The sequence below is a fragment of the Chelonoidis abingdonii genome, chromosome 5 (genome assembly GCF_003597395.2).
Source record: "Chelonoidis abingdonii isolate Lonesome George chromosome 5, CheloAbing_2.0, whole genome shotgun sequence".
NCBI classification, from domain to species: Eukaryota; Metazoa; Chordata; order Testudines; family Testudinidae; genus Chelonoidis; species Chelonoidis abingdonii.
Genome location: NC_133773.1, coordinates 29,478 through 42,061, shown reverse-complemented (window position 1 = coordinate 42,061; position 12,584 = coordinate 29,478). Strand labels below are relative to the sequence as shown.

General features: G+C 50.2%; 1 long non-coding RNA gene across 1 annotated transcript; it reads left to right on the top strand.

Annotated features, from left to right (window-relative positions):
- The first annotated feature begins 1,445 nt into the window (after window positions 1-1,445).
- Window positions 1,446-4,203, top strand: LOC116829985 (uncharacterized). The gene is made up of 3 exons (XR_004374853.2): window positions 1,446-1,783; window positions 3,044-3,195; window positions 3,726-4,203. It is a non-coding gene; the product is annotated as an uncharacterized LOC116829985 (long non-coding RNA).
- The last annotated feature ends 8,381 nt before the right edge of the window (window positions 4,204-12,584 follow it).

Below are 12,584 nucleotides of genomic sequence, written 5' to 3'. Positions count from 1 at the left end.
GATATCAGACACAGAGACAGGCCTATGGTTTCTAACTGAGCAAGTCTTTCCCGAAGTCTACTAGGGATTTCATTTTTGATACTGATGTTATGTGGCAGATGCTCTGATACTATAGCGATAAGTGGCAGTATAATCCCCTAAAACCAGGAGCGGCGCCAGGGTTTCTGATGCCCTAGGCGGACAGCCATTTCACTGCCCCCCACAGCTCCAGTGGAGCTGCCGCAGTCCTGCTGGCGGGTGGTCTGCTGGTCTAAAGGCTCTGGTGGACCTGTCGCAGGCATGACTGCGGTAGGTCCGCCGGAGCCTTTAGACCAGCGCACCGTCCGTCGGCACGACTGCGGCAGCTCCACCGGAGCCACCACAGCAGCGGACCGTCCGCCAGCATGACTGCGGTAGGTCCCCTGGAGCCATGAGCCGCCCCCCAGCAAAATAGCACCCCCCCAAAATTCTGGCATCCTATGCCATTGCCTAGGTCGCCTAAATGGTAGCGCCGACCCTGCCTAAGACAGACAGAATCTGAGCTATCTCCAAAAGCAGCAGCATTGGATTTAGAATCTAGTTTGCCAGCAGGAAAACCCATGGAAAAATCCCTCTCTTGTTCCAAAGCAAGTCAGCCTCCTTTTGGGGGACAGTTTTTTCCAGGAAAGCTCTCTGAATATCTTTGAAGCTGCCCAGTCTGTGTCTCACTACCTCCTCAGGGAAGGGTGGGGCAAAATATCATGTGACTATGGTGACCAGTCATCCACCACAAGGAGCTCCTAGTGAATAGTCTAACTAAGCAGCTTGCAAGCAACATCAAAGGCTGAATTGTTTAGCCAAATGACTCAATGAATATTTATGACTAATGACTCTATCCACAGAAAGTTGGGTGGGTTCATTTGGAACTTATGCACAGAAATAAGGACTTGACTCATATAAACAAGTCAGGCTAGTGCAACGGCTTCAGTCACTTCAGTCTTTCTCTTTGAGGTTTTTTTGTTTTTTTTTTTTTTAGGAAGCAACAAATGAAGTAAAAGTGGCAGCTAGCAACACGTTAGTGACTCTGGCAAGCTGCTATTTTGATCAAGTCATGTCTGAGCTGCAGTGTCTTCTGGAACCACCGAAGCTGCCTGAAGAGTTTATTCTAGTTACGTTGGGAAACTTGTTATCAGCCTATGGTATGGTAACTTCCATCTTTTGTTTCAAAGTTATCTCTTTCATTAAGGACAGGGGATTACTCTCTCTACCTAAAAATGTTCAGCAAACAGAGCCTGCTTGAGTGTGTGGTGCATGTGTGTGTAGGAACACCGGATTAACTGCTCTTGCTAGTTCTAGCTTCCAGATCATGAGCTATCCAGAGGGTGCAAGCTCTAACTTCTGCCCCAACTGAAGTTCCTTAAGGATGGGAATGAGTGGAAGATCAGGTCTAGTGGAGCTCTTCTCCACCCCACTTCCCATCGCCCCAGTGCTCTCTCCCTTGCTGGGAGTGAGTTGGGCAGCGGCACAGCTGTGCACTGGTGGAGGATTCCTCTCTTCAGGGTGAATCCCCACTGGCTTTCAATGCGGCTTTAAAGCCATTCTGCTCTGCTTATGCAGGCAAATTGCCCAGGAGCCCCTAGCATCCTGCCCCACAGTGTTTCTAAGTGTGTTCTAAGAAGGTGGAGAGCAGCGATTATCTGTCTTCCTTCTCTTCTGGCCTTTCTCTGGCCACTTAAGTGTATCCCTGTTGTGAGAATGACCCTGAAGCCATGTTCTCCATGTTGGAGTTAGTCAATGAAGCCGATGAGACAAGCATTTTGTGGTGGTAAGTGCACGCCTTACTGTAGGTGCCCAGAATGGATATTTAGGGGTCTTGGTCAGATTGGAGTGACTGACCAAGTTTGCAAACAGGCCCTGGTGCTCCCTGCCCTGGATTGCACCAGGTGCTGTGTCCTTGGCTCCCGTGGCACTCAGTGAAGTGAGAGTGCTCCTCACTTTGCAGGAGGCGCTGAGCATTTGTAAGTTCAGGCCCTTTATGACTCATGCATATAATTTAAAATAAAGAGACACAAAGACTGAAGCTGCTCATCTGCCAGCAGTCTCCTGGGGGAGGAGGTGAAGGGAGCAGATTTCAATACTGTACATTTAAAAATCCCATTTCCAACTTCTTCACCCATTCTCTCCCCTTAGTTTCTTTATCATCATCTCCTTTCACCCTCTTTCTCTGTCTTTTCTTCCTATCCACTTCTCTCTTCCTTTGCTTTTCGAGTGATGCTCAGTAAGGGGTTAATCCTGTGCCTTTGAGGTAAATGGGAATTTTGCCATCAAATTCATAAACAACAGGATTGGGCCCTAATTCTTCTTAGCAAGGACACTAGAGACACCTACCTTTAGGGCAAAGTGCTCCCCACTACCTTCAAATCCCAGTAAAGCCAATGGCTCAACATCTTTCAGACAAACTGTAACTCAGGATGAAATCATCCAGTGTTAGGGTTAAATAAACAATAACTGCAGAGGACACGAGTCATTCAGAGGAGAGCTTGCTGAAATATTTTGATTTTTAATTATATTTTCCATATTTTTCCCCCACATTTGATGAAAAACAAACCTGAAAAATGTCAATGACAAGTTTGATCAGGAAGTGTGCATCCAGTGTTTTGGAGCATCTAAAGAGGTGGCTGAATTTTTTTGATTTTTGAAAAATAGAAATGATTTTATACTTTGCAATTTTGAAAAAAAAAAACAACTATCCGTAAAGATTTTTAATTTAATTTAAACTGCCTTTTCAACCAGTTCTAATTAAGTGGTAACAAGGAAGGGAGAAAAAATTTGTCTTCAAATGATAGTAATTGAAATAAGATTGAGAGATCTGAAAATTAAAAAGCCTTTTGAGACAATACACAGAATAGGGGGAGAGAAATAGCTCAAAACTGATGTGAGATTTCAGTGTCTAGTCCTGAACTAAGCAGTAGCTGCCATGGAATTGTAGTAAACTTTAGGCCTGGGTGTGTTCACTGATAAAGCAACTTCTCCTCTTTACTAATATGTCCTTTTCACATTGCCTGTCTTCTCTCCATCCATGCAGTTTTGGAAAAATGGTCAAGAGCAGTAAATATATATTTGACTAACTGGGAAAAGTGCCCATTCCCCAGAATGGGTGCATCGCAATTCTGCGATCGAATTCTTCCTGTTTGTTCTCATGTGACCAGCAACTGGCTGACCTGTGAGGAGCCGGAGGTGAGAATTGCTAGTTTTCTAAACCATTAGCAGAAATTATAACGTTAAATTTTATGAGTCTAGCACTCATTGTGATGATGACATTTAATGATAGGTCCTTTTGGATGGAACAGTGTCATGTAAAACATCTAAAACCCAAACATTTATAATGTCACCACATCATGGAAATTCTGTCTGTACTCAGTGTACATGGATTCTAGTTTTATGCACCTGATGTGCAGATGAACACGGGATAGTGGGCTAAATTAATTTCTCCATTCAGCCCCTGTGGAGTTCCAGCAGGGATGAGTCGGACTAGAATGCATTCTTATCTGGGGAAATATCTTACCTGGTATAGTTGTGAGGTGCATTAGGATATAATCCTGAAACCAACCCTATGAGTCCTGGTTCTTTACCAGGAAATCTTGAGATAGGCCCATTCCCATAGTGGAACAAGGGAAGGTGCACTCATTGGAAGTAGAAGAGGTGTGCCCATTGGATAATATTGACTCAATTAGTAGGAACATAAATTCTGTGTCTCATCTTTGCAGCTCAAGCAGGCAATCATCAAAGCCCTTGGTCCCATGGTGAGCCTCCTGCTACACAAAGAAGAGCATCAAGATCAGCTATTTGAATCAATTTCATGGCTCCTTGAGCAATATAAGGAGAACACTGATGTTTTTCACATCACCAAGGTGAGGTACCAGTCCTTAAGGTAACTGTCTATGTGTCTGTGTGTATGAACTGCATGAGGAATTTGCTGCCAGTGGGGTTTCCTGGTTCAGACAGTGACTTGTTAGACAATAAATATCCACACAAGCTCTGGGTTTGTACACGTGGTGAGCCAGGCAACAAGATTTGTAGGTAAATGCCTCTTACGAAAAGCATCCTCTGTTTCCTGGGGAGGATGATAAGCAGATAGAAAACAAAACACCTGCCCCCATCCCCAACAAGATCTTCCCTCCTTGTGATTTCCCAGTACATCCTGTCAACTCTGCGTCTCTCTTTTAGTTCATAAGCTCCTCAGAGCAGGGGTGCCATACGTTGTCTCTGGTCAGTAGCAAGCCAACTGTCAATGGTTGAAAATTAATACTAAGGAGGTTTGAGAGTCATTGCTTTGGACTGTGTAACTAGATGGATCTAAAAGCATTGCCTGTCTATTTCATCTCCCATTCTATGCAGTGCTGTTGTAGCCACGTTGGTCCCAAGATATTAGAGCGACAAGGTGGGTGAGATAATCAAATTAAAGATATTGTCTCACTCCCCTTCTCTCTCTATTTCATCTACCACATGAGCAAGAAGAAAGGGGCCATATTCTGTCTTCAGTGGGGCTACACAGTTGTAAATGAAGTCACGAAGTATAACTTTTTGGTAGTGATATTTACTCGCCGTATCTGTTGGTTGAATTTTTCTGGTACAGAGTATGTGGTCACTTTTGGGGTTGAAATACCCATATTTTGGGAGGAACCAATGCATCATGGACTTGTTTGATAGCATCAGGGCACTCACACCTACTTAAATATAGTAAATCTGTAGATGGCATCAAAGACATTCTGGAAGCTTGAAGCAACAAAGGAGAAAAGTGTTTAGATGCAGGAAGGAATTTGATTTCAGCTTTTTTATCAATAACCTGGCAAGGACATAAAATCATCCCTGATAAAGTTGGCAGATGAGATAAAAATTGGGAAGTGGTAAATAATGAAGAGGAGAGATTAGAGTGATTTAGATCACTTGGTAAACTGGGCACAAACAAGGTGTGTTAAAAAGGCTGAATGTAACTGTGTGCTTCTAGGCCAAAGAATTTAGGCTTACATACATGATGGGGGCGCGTCCTGGGGGTCATGATGAATAATCAGCTGAACATGAACTCATGCTGTGGCCAAAAAAGCTGAAAAGCATAAAAAGGGGAATCTCAAGGAGGAGTACAGTGGTTATTTTACCTCTAAATCTGGCACTTGTGTGATTACTGTTGGAATACAGTGTCCAGTTCTAGTGCCCACAACTCAGAAAGGGCGCTGATAAATTGGAAAGGATATTGAGAGAAGAGCCACAGTGATTAAAGGATTAGAAAACATGCCTTACAGTGGTAGCATCAAGGAACTCAATTAGTTTAACAAACAGAAAGTGAAAGGGTGTGTGATGGGGTTTACCTACCCCACATTGGTTCAACAGGGGTTAATCCTACTTTGTGGGCCGAGGAGGCCATGGCCTCTCATCTCTGCTGGGCATGGTTAGGGTTAGGGTTGGGGTTGGGGTGAGGGTTAGGGGTAGGGATAGGGTTGGGGTTAGGGTCAGTTCAAATGTCAGTGGGACCTTGTGTTGGTTTGTGGTAAAGCCCTGGAGCTCAAAGTGCTCAATTTCCCTGTCTTTAGTTGTTTAAAAGTGAGTCTTCTCCCTCCTGATGGGTGACTCACACCCACTGGAACCAGGTGTTTGGTTGATATGGCTGCAATGGATTGGGGTGTAGAAGTGGCTATAGCTGCCTGTAGTCCTGTGGTTTAACCTGATGGTTGGGATTCTTGCTGCTTCACCTGATGCCCACAAGTTTGGCCCTTGTGCTTGCTGCCACACTTTTCCTCTGGCCCACATGGCGCCTGAAGAAAGGAGTGCCAGGGCCGGGATTAATAGTCAGGGCTTGGCAGGAGGGAGGTAGAGCCCAGCCTGGAGCCACTCACACCTTCCCTCCTCCGGACACCTAGAGCAGAGGCAGCGGTGCTGACAGCTCCAAGGGAAGGTTTATAAGCCACAGAGCAACTGAAGGCGGGTCAAGAGGAAGGGAGGATCATGCCTATGAATGGCCAGCAGACAGCCACAAAGACCCCCGGCCAGGCTGCTCCCTGCCATGCCAAACACTCACTGAAAGCGATCCGCAGACCAGCATGCAAGGCAGCTGCTGATGCTCTGTGGCCAACATCAGAAAAAGGTAGGAAAGCAGGGCCAGGTCCCTGGTGTGGCCTCTGCCTGTTCCAACTCACAGTGCTCACTTTTGCCATGGGGCAGGAGATTTTACCCCAAGAGGCTTTTCCCCAGCTGGCGAGAAGCAGAGAAACATCCAGGCTCCCAAGACGCTATGTAGCAACCCCCTCAAGCACAAGAACAGGTGCGCGCTTGGAAGAGGGAAACTGCTCTACACACCAGCCCGGGCAGCCGCCCATTATCTTTGGCAAGTCAGGAAGGTCAAAGGCTAGACTGGAAGCACCTGGGGCTCATGCCACAGCCTTTGTGACACTCAATCTCCAACTCCTTCCTGGGGCTCTAGCTGAAGCCGGAGCACTGGCCTGAGTGGCCAAGAAGAAGTTCCAGCCCTGAAGGGAGCAGGACTTTCAGCATGAAGGCAAAACTGCAGCAACACAACCATGAAGCGACTTGAACTCTCAACCCGAAGTCAGACACCTTATCCCTTAGGCCACGGGAGAAAAACCCCTCCAAGCACTTCTTCAGAAAAGGCAGACACTGTGTTTCTCGGGTCTTCTACTGAGGGGGGCCGAGACTCTCTGGGCACAGGAAGTAGAGTTCCCAGCGACACGTGAGAATTAATTCTATGGAGCCAGGTGTAGGACTTTGGAAGGGAGGCTCAGGCATGGGGGATTGGGGTGCAGTGGATGGGCTGGCTGTCTAGGTGAAGAGATTTAGTGACCCTCAGGTGCAGGAGGGAGGAAGAGAAGGAGGAATTGGCAGTGGCCATGGAGAAGAAGAGGAGGGGTGGAGGCTCTTAGCAAGCCTGGCTAGCTCAGTCAGTAGAGCATCAGTCTCTTAATGGGCGGGGCCAGGGTTTGAGCTGCTGTCCAGGGACTCAGCTTTTAAGTTGCCTTGTGTGCCAGGAGCCAAATGATTCCTGGTGGTGCCCAGAGCCATGTGTGGGTCAGACAGGCTGAGACTTCTGTGGCACTCTCTGCAGCAGGATCCTGGCAGCTCAGACTCAGGAAGGCTTCTGCACTCAGAGCGCTGACTTTGAGAGTTCGGGCAGTGCTCAATGCCTGCTCCACCTCAGGCCCTGCCCCCAAACCATCAAATCTCTTCCTCCACCGCCCCCCCACTTCTTTCTCTCCTCATCCTCCAGCACACCCCATCAATGCAGCAGGAGGGCTGAAGGAGAAGAGGAGGAGCTTGTCGCCAGCCTGCTAGGTAGAGGTGCAGGGGCAGAGGTGGCTGCTGGGACCCTTTTTTTTCTCTCTGTTGTTCTGCAGCCCTGTAGCACCATGGAATCGCTGACTTGGCTCTTTCGCACGCTAGAGAGAGAGCAGAACCAGGGCTATGGCTGATCTTGGGGCACTAGGTGAGTGCCAGAGGCTTCAGTGCTGAGAAGTGGTGTCCCAGGCATCTCTATGAAAGGAGCAGAACAGGATTTACTTGGGTGGGAGAGAATTGAGAGTGTCTCAGGGTGTTAGAGAGGTATTGCCTGGGTTAAGACTGGCTAAACACAGGCCTCGCTGTGAGCAGGATTGAACCTGCGCAAGGGAACCCTATTGGATTTCAACTCCAACGCCTTAACCACTCCCATCACAGCTGTGAGAAAAACTGCCCCAATGCCAGAGAAACTGGTAAAGAATCACAATGCCCAGGCATGAAGTCATCTGAACTACAGAATTCCCACCGCAACTGGCTCCCAAAGCACAGGGGGATTTGGGTTTGTTCTCTTGCTTAGCCAGTGCAGTCGCACAGAGAGCGCTTTAAAAGTCTCCCCTCCCACAGAGCGGAATGGAAATGTTCTCACTTGAAGCTTGATGTAATGAGGATTCGGGCACAGGGCCAGGGACTGATCTTTGCTATAGAAAACAGTGACACACGGAACCAGGCTAAAAAATGTTTCCTGGAGTCAATAACTGGATTAGCAGCAGTATTGTCAGAGAAATGTCTCACAAGAGGAGTCAGCGATTGGTGGTTCAGTAGCAGAAGTCACAGATACAGCGAGGGAGGTCTGTGGATCGGGAGTGAGGGGCACTGGCAGAGCAGTGAGAGGGGACCCAGGGCTGGATAACAGGGGCTGTGGTCGGACAAGCAGTTCTGCGCAGAGTGTCAGAGGTGCCCTGTATCTGCCCTTTCTCTGCACGTCCCTGCTCCCAGAATGCACCAGGCCCTGGACTGACTCTTCCCTGCAGGCTGAGCTGGTTTGTTTGCTGTGATCCTGTTGGAGGGCAGGGGGGAATGGACAGTCCCAGCCCAGAGCCACGCCCCTGTCACCCAGCACCTTGCCCCGGATCCACAGCCTAGTAGAGAACTCAGCAGGGCAGGGCAGCCAGGAGTGTGCCCTGCCAGGGCCAGGGGCATCTACCTGCAGCTGGGGATCTCCCCAGCTGGTCCATGGGAGCTCACGCACTAATGGGGTAGCGACAGCACCGCATGGTGGGTTGGGCTGGTGACCTGGGTCCATCTCCTGGTCGCTGGGTTCATGCTCAGGCGACTGGCCCCAGCCACTGGCCAGCCCCCAGCCACGTGCTGCTGTTAGCCTAGCCTTGGGTGGAAGCTGCTGGCTGGCTGGACCCTGAGGAATCAGGCACTAGGGGAAACCCTCGCCTGGAGATTCGTTGCCGAGATTCCTGGGAGCTGCCCATCCCAGGCTTGTGTGGCTGCCCCCGGGCCCAGCAATGGCTCTGGAGGGCACTTGCTCACCTGGGGGAGGTGATCCAGGCAGTGGGCAGCGGGGGTCTGACTTACTGATAAAATTGGTCTCTTCACTCCATGGTGCTCGGCGGCCTGGGTCAGTACGACACCTCAGGAACAGGGGGGTTGGGTGGGGTTAGAATTTCCCTCCAAAGCGATTTTAGAGTCTGATCCTGCAAGTCCCCATGTACCAGTACAGGATGGTCCAGGCACCTCACTCGATCCAGTGCTGGCGTGTACAGTAGAGAATTGGAAGCGGCAAATCGGGGGTCTATAAAGAGACTAGAAATACAAGAAGTTACTTTTGAAAGGAGAAAAAAAAGACGACATTCCTGAGCTGTTTAATAGGGCGAACTGCCCCTTGCAGGCTGCGAAGGGACATCTCAGGGGCTGTTTCAAACCTGTTCCCAGGCTTGTCCCAAGACAGATTTGTGGGAGAAGGAAATCACCACGAGGAGAATTGGGCTCAGGGTGGATTTTTGTGTTGGCAGGAAATTTAGGACCTGGGACTGGAGCCTTAAAGGGAGCAGGTGAAGGTCCCCTCTGCTTTCAGGCTGAAGGAATCCTGGGTTTGTCAGTCCATCGGGGGGTCACATCGCTCCAGGCAAAGAGGGGAAATCCCCCACAATGACACATGCGGATCCGGAGAAGAAGAAAGAAAAGAGACCAGCAGCAGGTGAAGGTGACTGAGAGGGGATTCCCTTGTGCATGTTACGAGCACTTGGGCAGGTGTGGCCATTCAACACACTAGCTTCACTAAGGCAAGGCCAGACTGCTGTGACTCGGAGAAAGTTTAGGTGTCATAATGACAAACAACTCAGCATGAAATCCGCTGCTGCTGTGGTCGTCCTTGGATGTACAGACAGGAGAACAGTGACTAGATTAGGGCACTAGTGTTATCTCTGTGTACAACATTGTCAGACCAACACTGGACTCTTGCACACAGTCGTCTTGGCCACTTTTTAGAGAAGAAGAAAAATTGGACGGGGAAAGAGAAGAGAAAAAAAGGCTGAAAAGTTGCCTTCAGTGCGAGCAAGAGCTCTCTGCTCATTTATCACAGAGAAACCAAAGGTCACTTATGACAGTGCGCAAATCCCTCCCAAAGAGAAAATCTGGGCTGAAGGGCTCTTTAACCTAGCAGCAAAAGGCAGAACAAGAACCAGTGGCTGGAAGTTAATGGCAGAGAAACTAAATGAAAATAAGGGACACATTGCAATCGGGTGATTAAACATTGGAACAAAATACCAGAGCAATGATGGATTCTCCACCCACATGGGGGTGGCAGGAGGGGACGGGGGGCTGAAGAAGTGCTCTCGGTGAGATAGAAAACCATTTCTCTCCGTGCTTGGCTGGTGGCCTTGCTCTCATGTCAGGTCTCCCTGTCTTCATTGCTGGGGTCAGGAAGGAATTTCCCCCAGCTCACACTGGCAGAGATGTTGGAGTTTTTGTCATCCTCTGCGCATGGGGCACAAGTCACTTGCCCGGATCAGGGTACTCTCAACATCAATTCCAGTGCAGGGGCCTCCAGTATTGGTACCCCTCTGCCTCTCCTATGCTCCGCCTGTGGCACACAAGGGATATTCTCCTAAAGGCTGGAATATTTTGGTTTAATCCCGGTTGTTGGCTCAGGCAGGGTCACTTGTGGCCTGTCATGTGTATGGGTTAGACAGATTATAACATAACCCAACATACAAACAATTAGATGGGGCTTTAGCTACTAATCAGGAAGAGATCTTGGAGTCTCTGGATATTCTCTGAGACGTAGCAATGAATTGAACATATGATCCCAAGATGAGATCATTAATACACTAACCTGAGGAGAGACTCTCCACTTAGTAGGGAGAGGAATACAAAAGGGAAGAGGGAGAAACCCTACTGAAATGCATTAACCTAGCACGGCAGCAGAACAGATTATCGGCTCAACACCCCAGACGGGATGTCTGCATGTTGCTGTAGACAGATCAATGAAAAGCTCCACTCAATTCACAGCTGCCAGCAAAAAAGTTAACATCATATTAGGATTCATAAGGAATAGGCTGGAGAATAACTCCGAACATTTGTACACAAACCAAGGGGGAAGCCTCCAGTACTCTGGAACCACTCTGCCTACTACTGCACTGCACACAGGATATTTTATATCTATCTTTGAGAACTGGGGAAGAAATGGGTCTAAAAAGAAACATTTGCTAATGAGAGAAAACCACCCGAATATGAAGAGATTTTATTTTAAGTGAAAGTAATTGGACAGTGGAATTTCAATAAACAGACAGTAATAATTCCCCGCACACACACCCACACCATTCACATGGCAGCAGAGAGCCCTTTGGGGAGGTGCTTTCAGAGGGTACGTGAAGGGAGTGTGGGGCAGGAGAGCTCCCTGGCAGTGAGGAAGAGGCAGAAGCAGGGGCAGGCAGGTGACTGGCAGTTAGGGGTAGCAGTAGCCAGGACTGAGTAACCTTGTGTGTAGTTATCCCTGTCACACGCGGCCTCTATTGGAGGAGGGGCCGTAGCTCATCGTTTTTCGCCGCGCCCCTCCCCGCTCCCTGATTGGCAGAGAGAGCGCGGGACAGAGACTCGGCGTGTGGGGTGAGGGCCTGGTTCCCTCGCCCCAGGGCTTCGCTGCCCCCCCCTGCCCCACCACGGGGAGCTGGGCGGGGGGGGACACAGGGTGGAGACACAGCTGGGCCTGGGGGGCAGTGGGGAGGGGGCGCTGAGCTGTCTGGGAGCAGCCCCACAAGCGACAGCTTGGGGCCGCGGGGCTTTCAACTTCCCCCAACCTGCCCCCCAGTGTCCCCCCCGTCCGCTGTGACCCTCTCGCCAACCCCACCCCCATCTGTGGGGATCCCTCAGCCCCCAGCGTCCCCTCCCCCATCATCTACACTCTACCTGGCTTTTCCCTTCGTCCCCGACCTCCTCCTCCTCCCCCTTGTCCTCAGCACCCCGACACCGACCTCCTCCTCTCGCCCCCCCTTCCTCTTCCTCCTCCCCCCATCCTCAGCACACCAACACCGACCTACTCTCGCCCCATCCCCGACATCCTCCTTCCCGTCCTCAGCACCCCGACACCGACCTCCTCCTCCCCCCATCCCCAGCACCCTGCCCCCCTTCCTTCTCCTCCCCCATCCCCATCCTCAGCGCCCTGCCCCGCCTTCCTCCTCCTCCCCCATCCCCGTCCTCAGCACCCCAACACCAACCTCCTCCTCTTGCCCCACCCCAACATCCTCCTTCCCATCCTCAGCACCCCACCCCCTCTTCCACCTCCCCCATCCCTGTCCTCAGCGCCCCACCCCTAATTGCCTCCAACCCATTTCTCATTGCTGGGCCCCACTTTCCTATCCTCCCACTCCCCCAGTCCATCCCCAGGGGTGAGATTCCTCATCTTCAATCTCTGCTACCCCCCAACCTGCCAGGTTCCCCTTTTCAACCACTGTGGGGTCGTCCAACCCGCCGACACCCATCCACTCTGGGGTCTCTAAATCCCACATTCCCCCAATGCACCTTGGTAACACCACTCTCCTCTATCCCTAATCCCCCTATTCCCTTCCCTTGGGTCCTTCTGGACACCCCAACCCACAGTCAGGCCCCCACATACATCCCAGTCACTGACATGCTGAGCTAGTTCTTCAGGGACCCCCACAGCCCAGCAAACTTCTCCATCCATGAGCCCCATGGACCTGTGGCCGGGAAGGTGAGGAAGCTCCCACGTTGGCTCTGTTGTGTGTGGGTGTTAATCTTTTCCTGTCTTGTGTGTTCTGTGCTCACAAAGGCTTTTTGCTCCCTGGGGGTGAGGTGTGGTTTTGGCCGAAGAT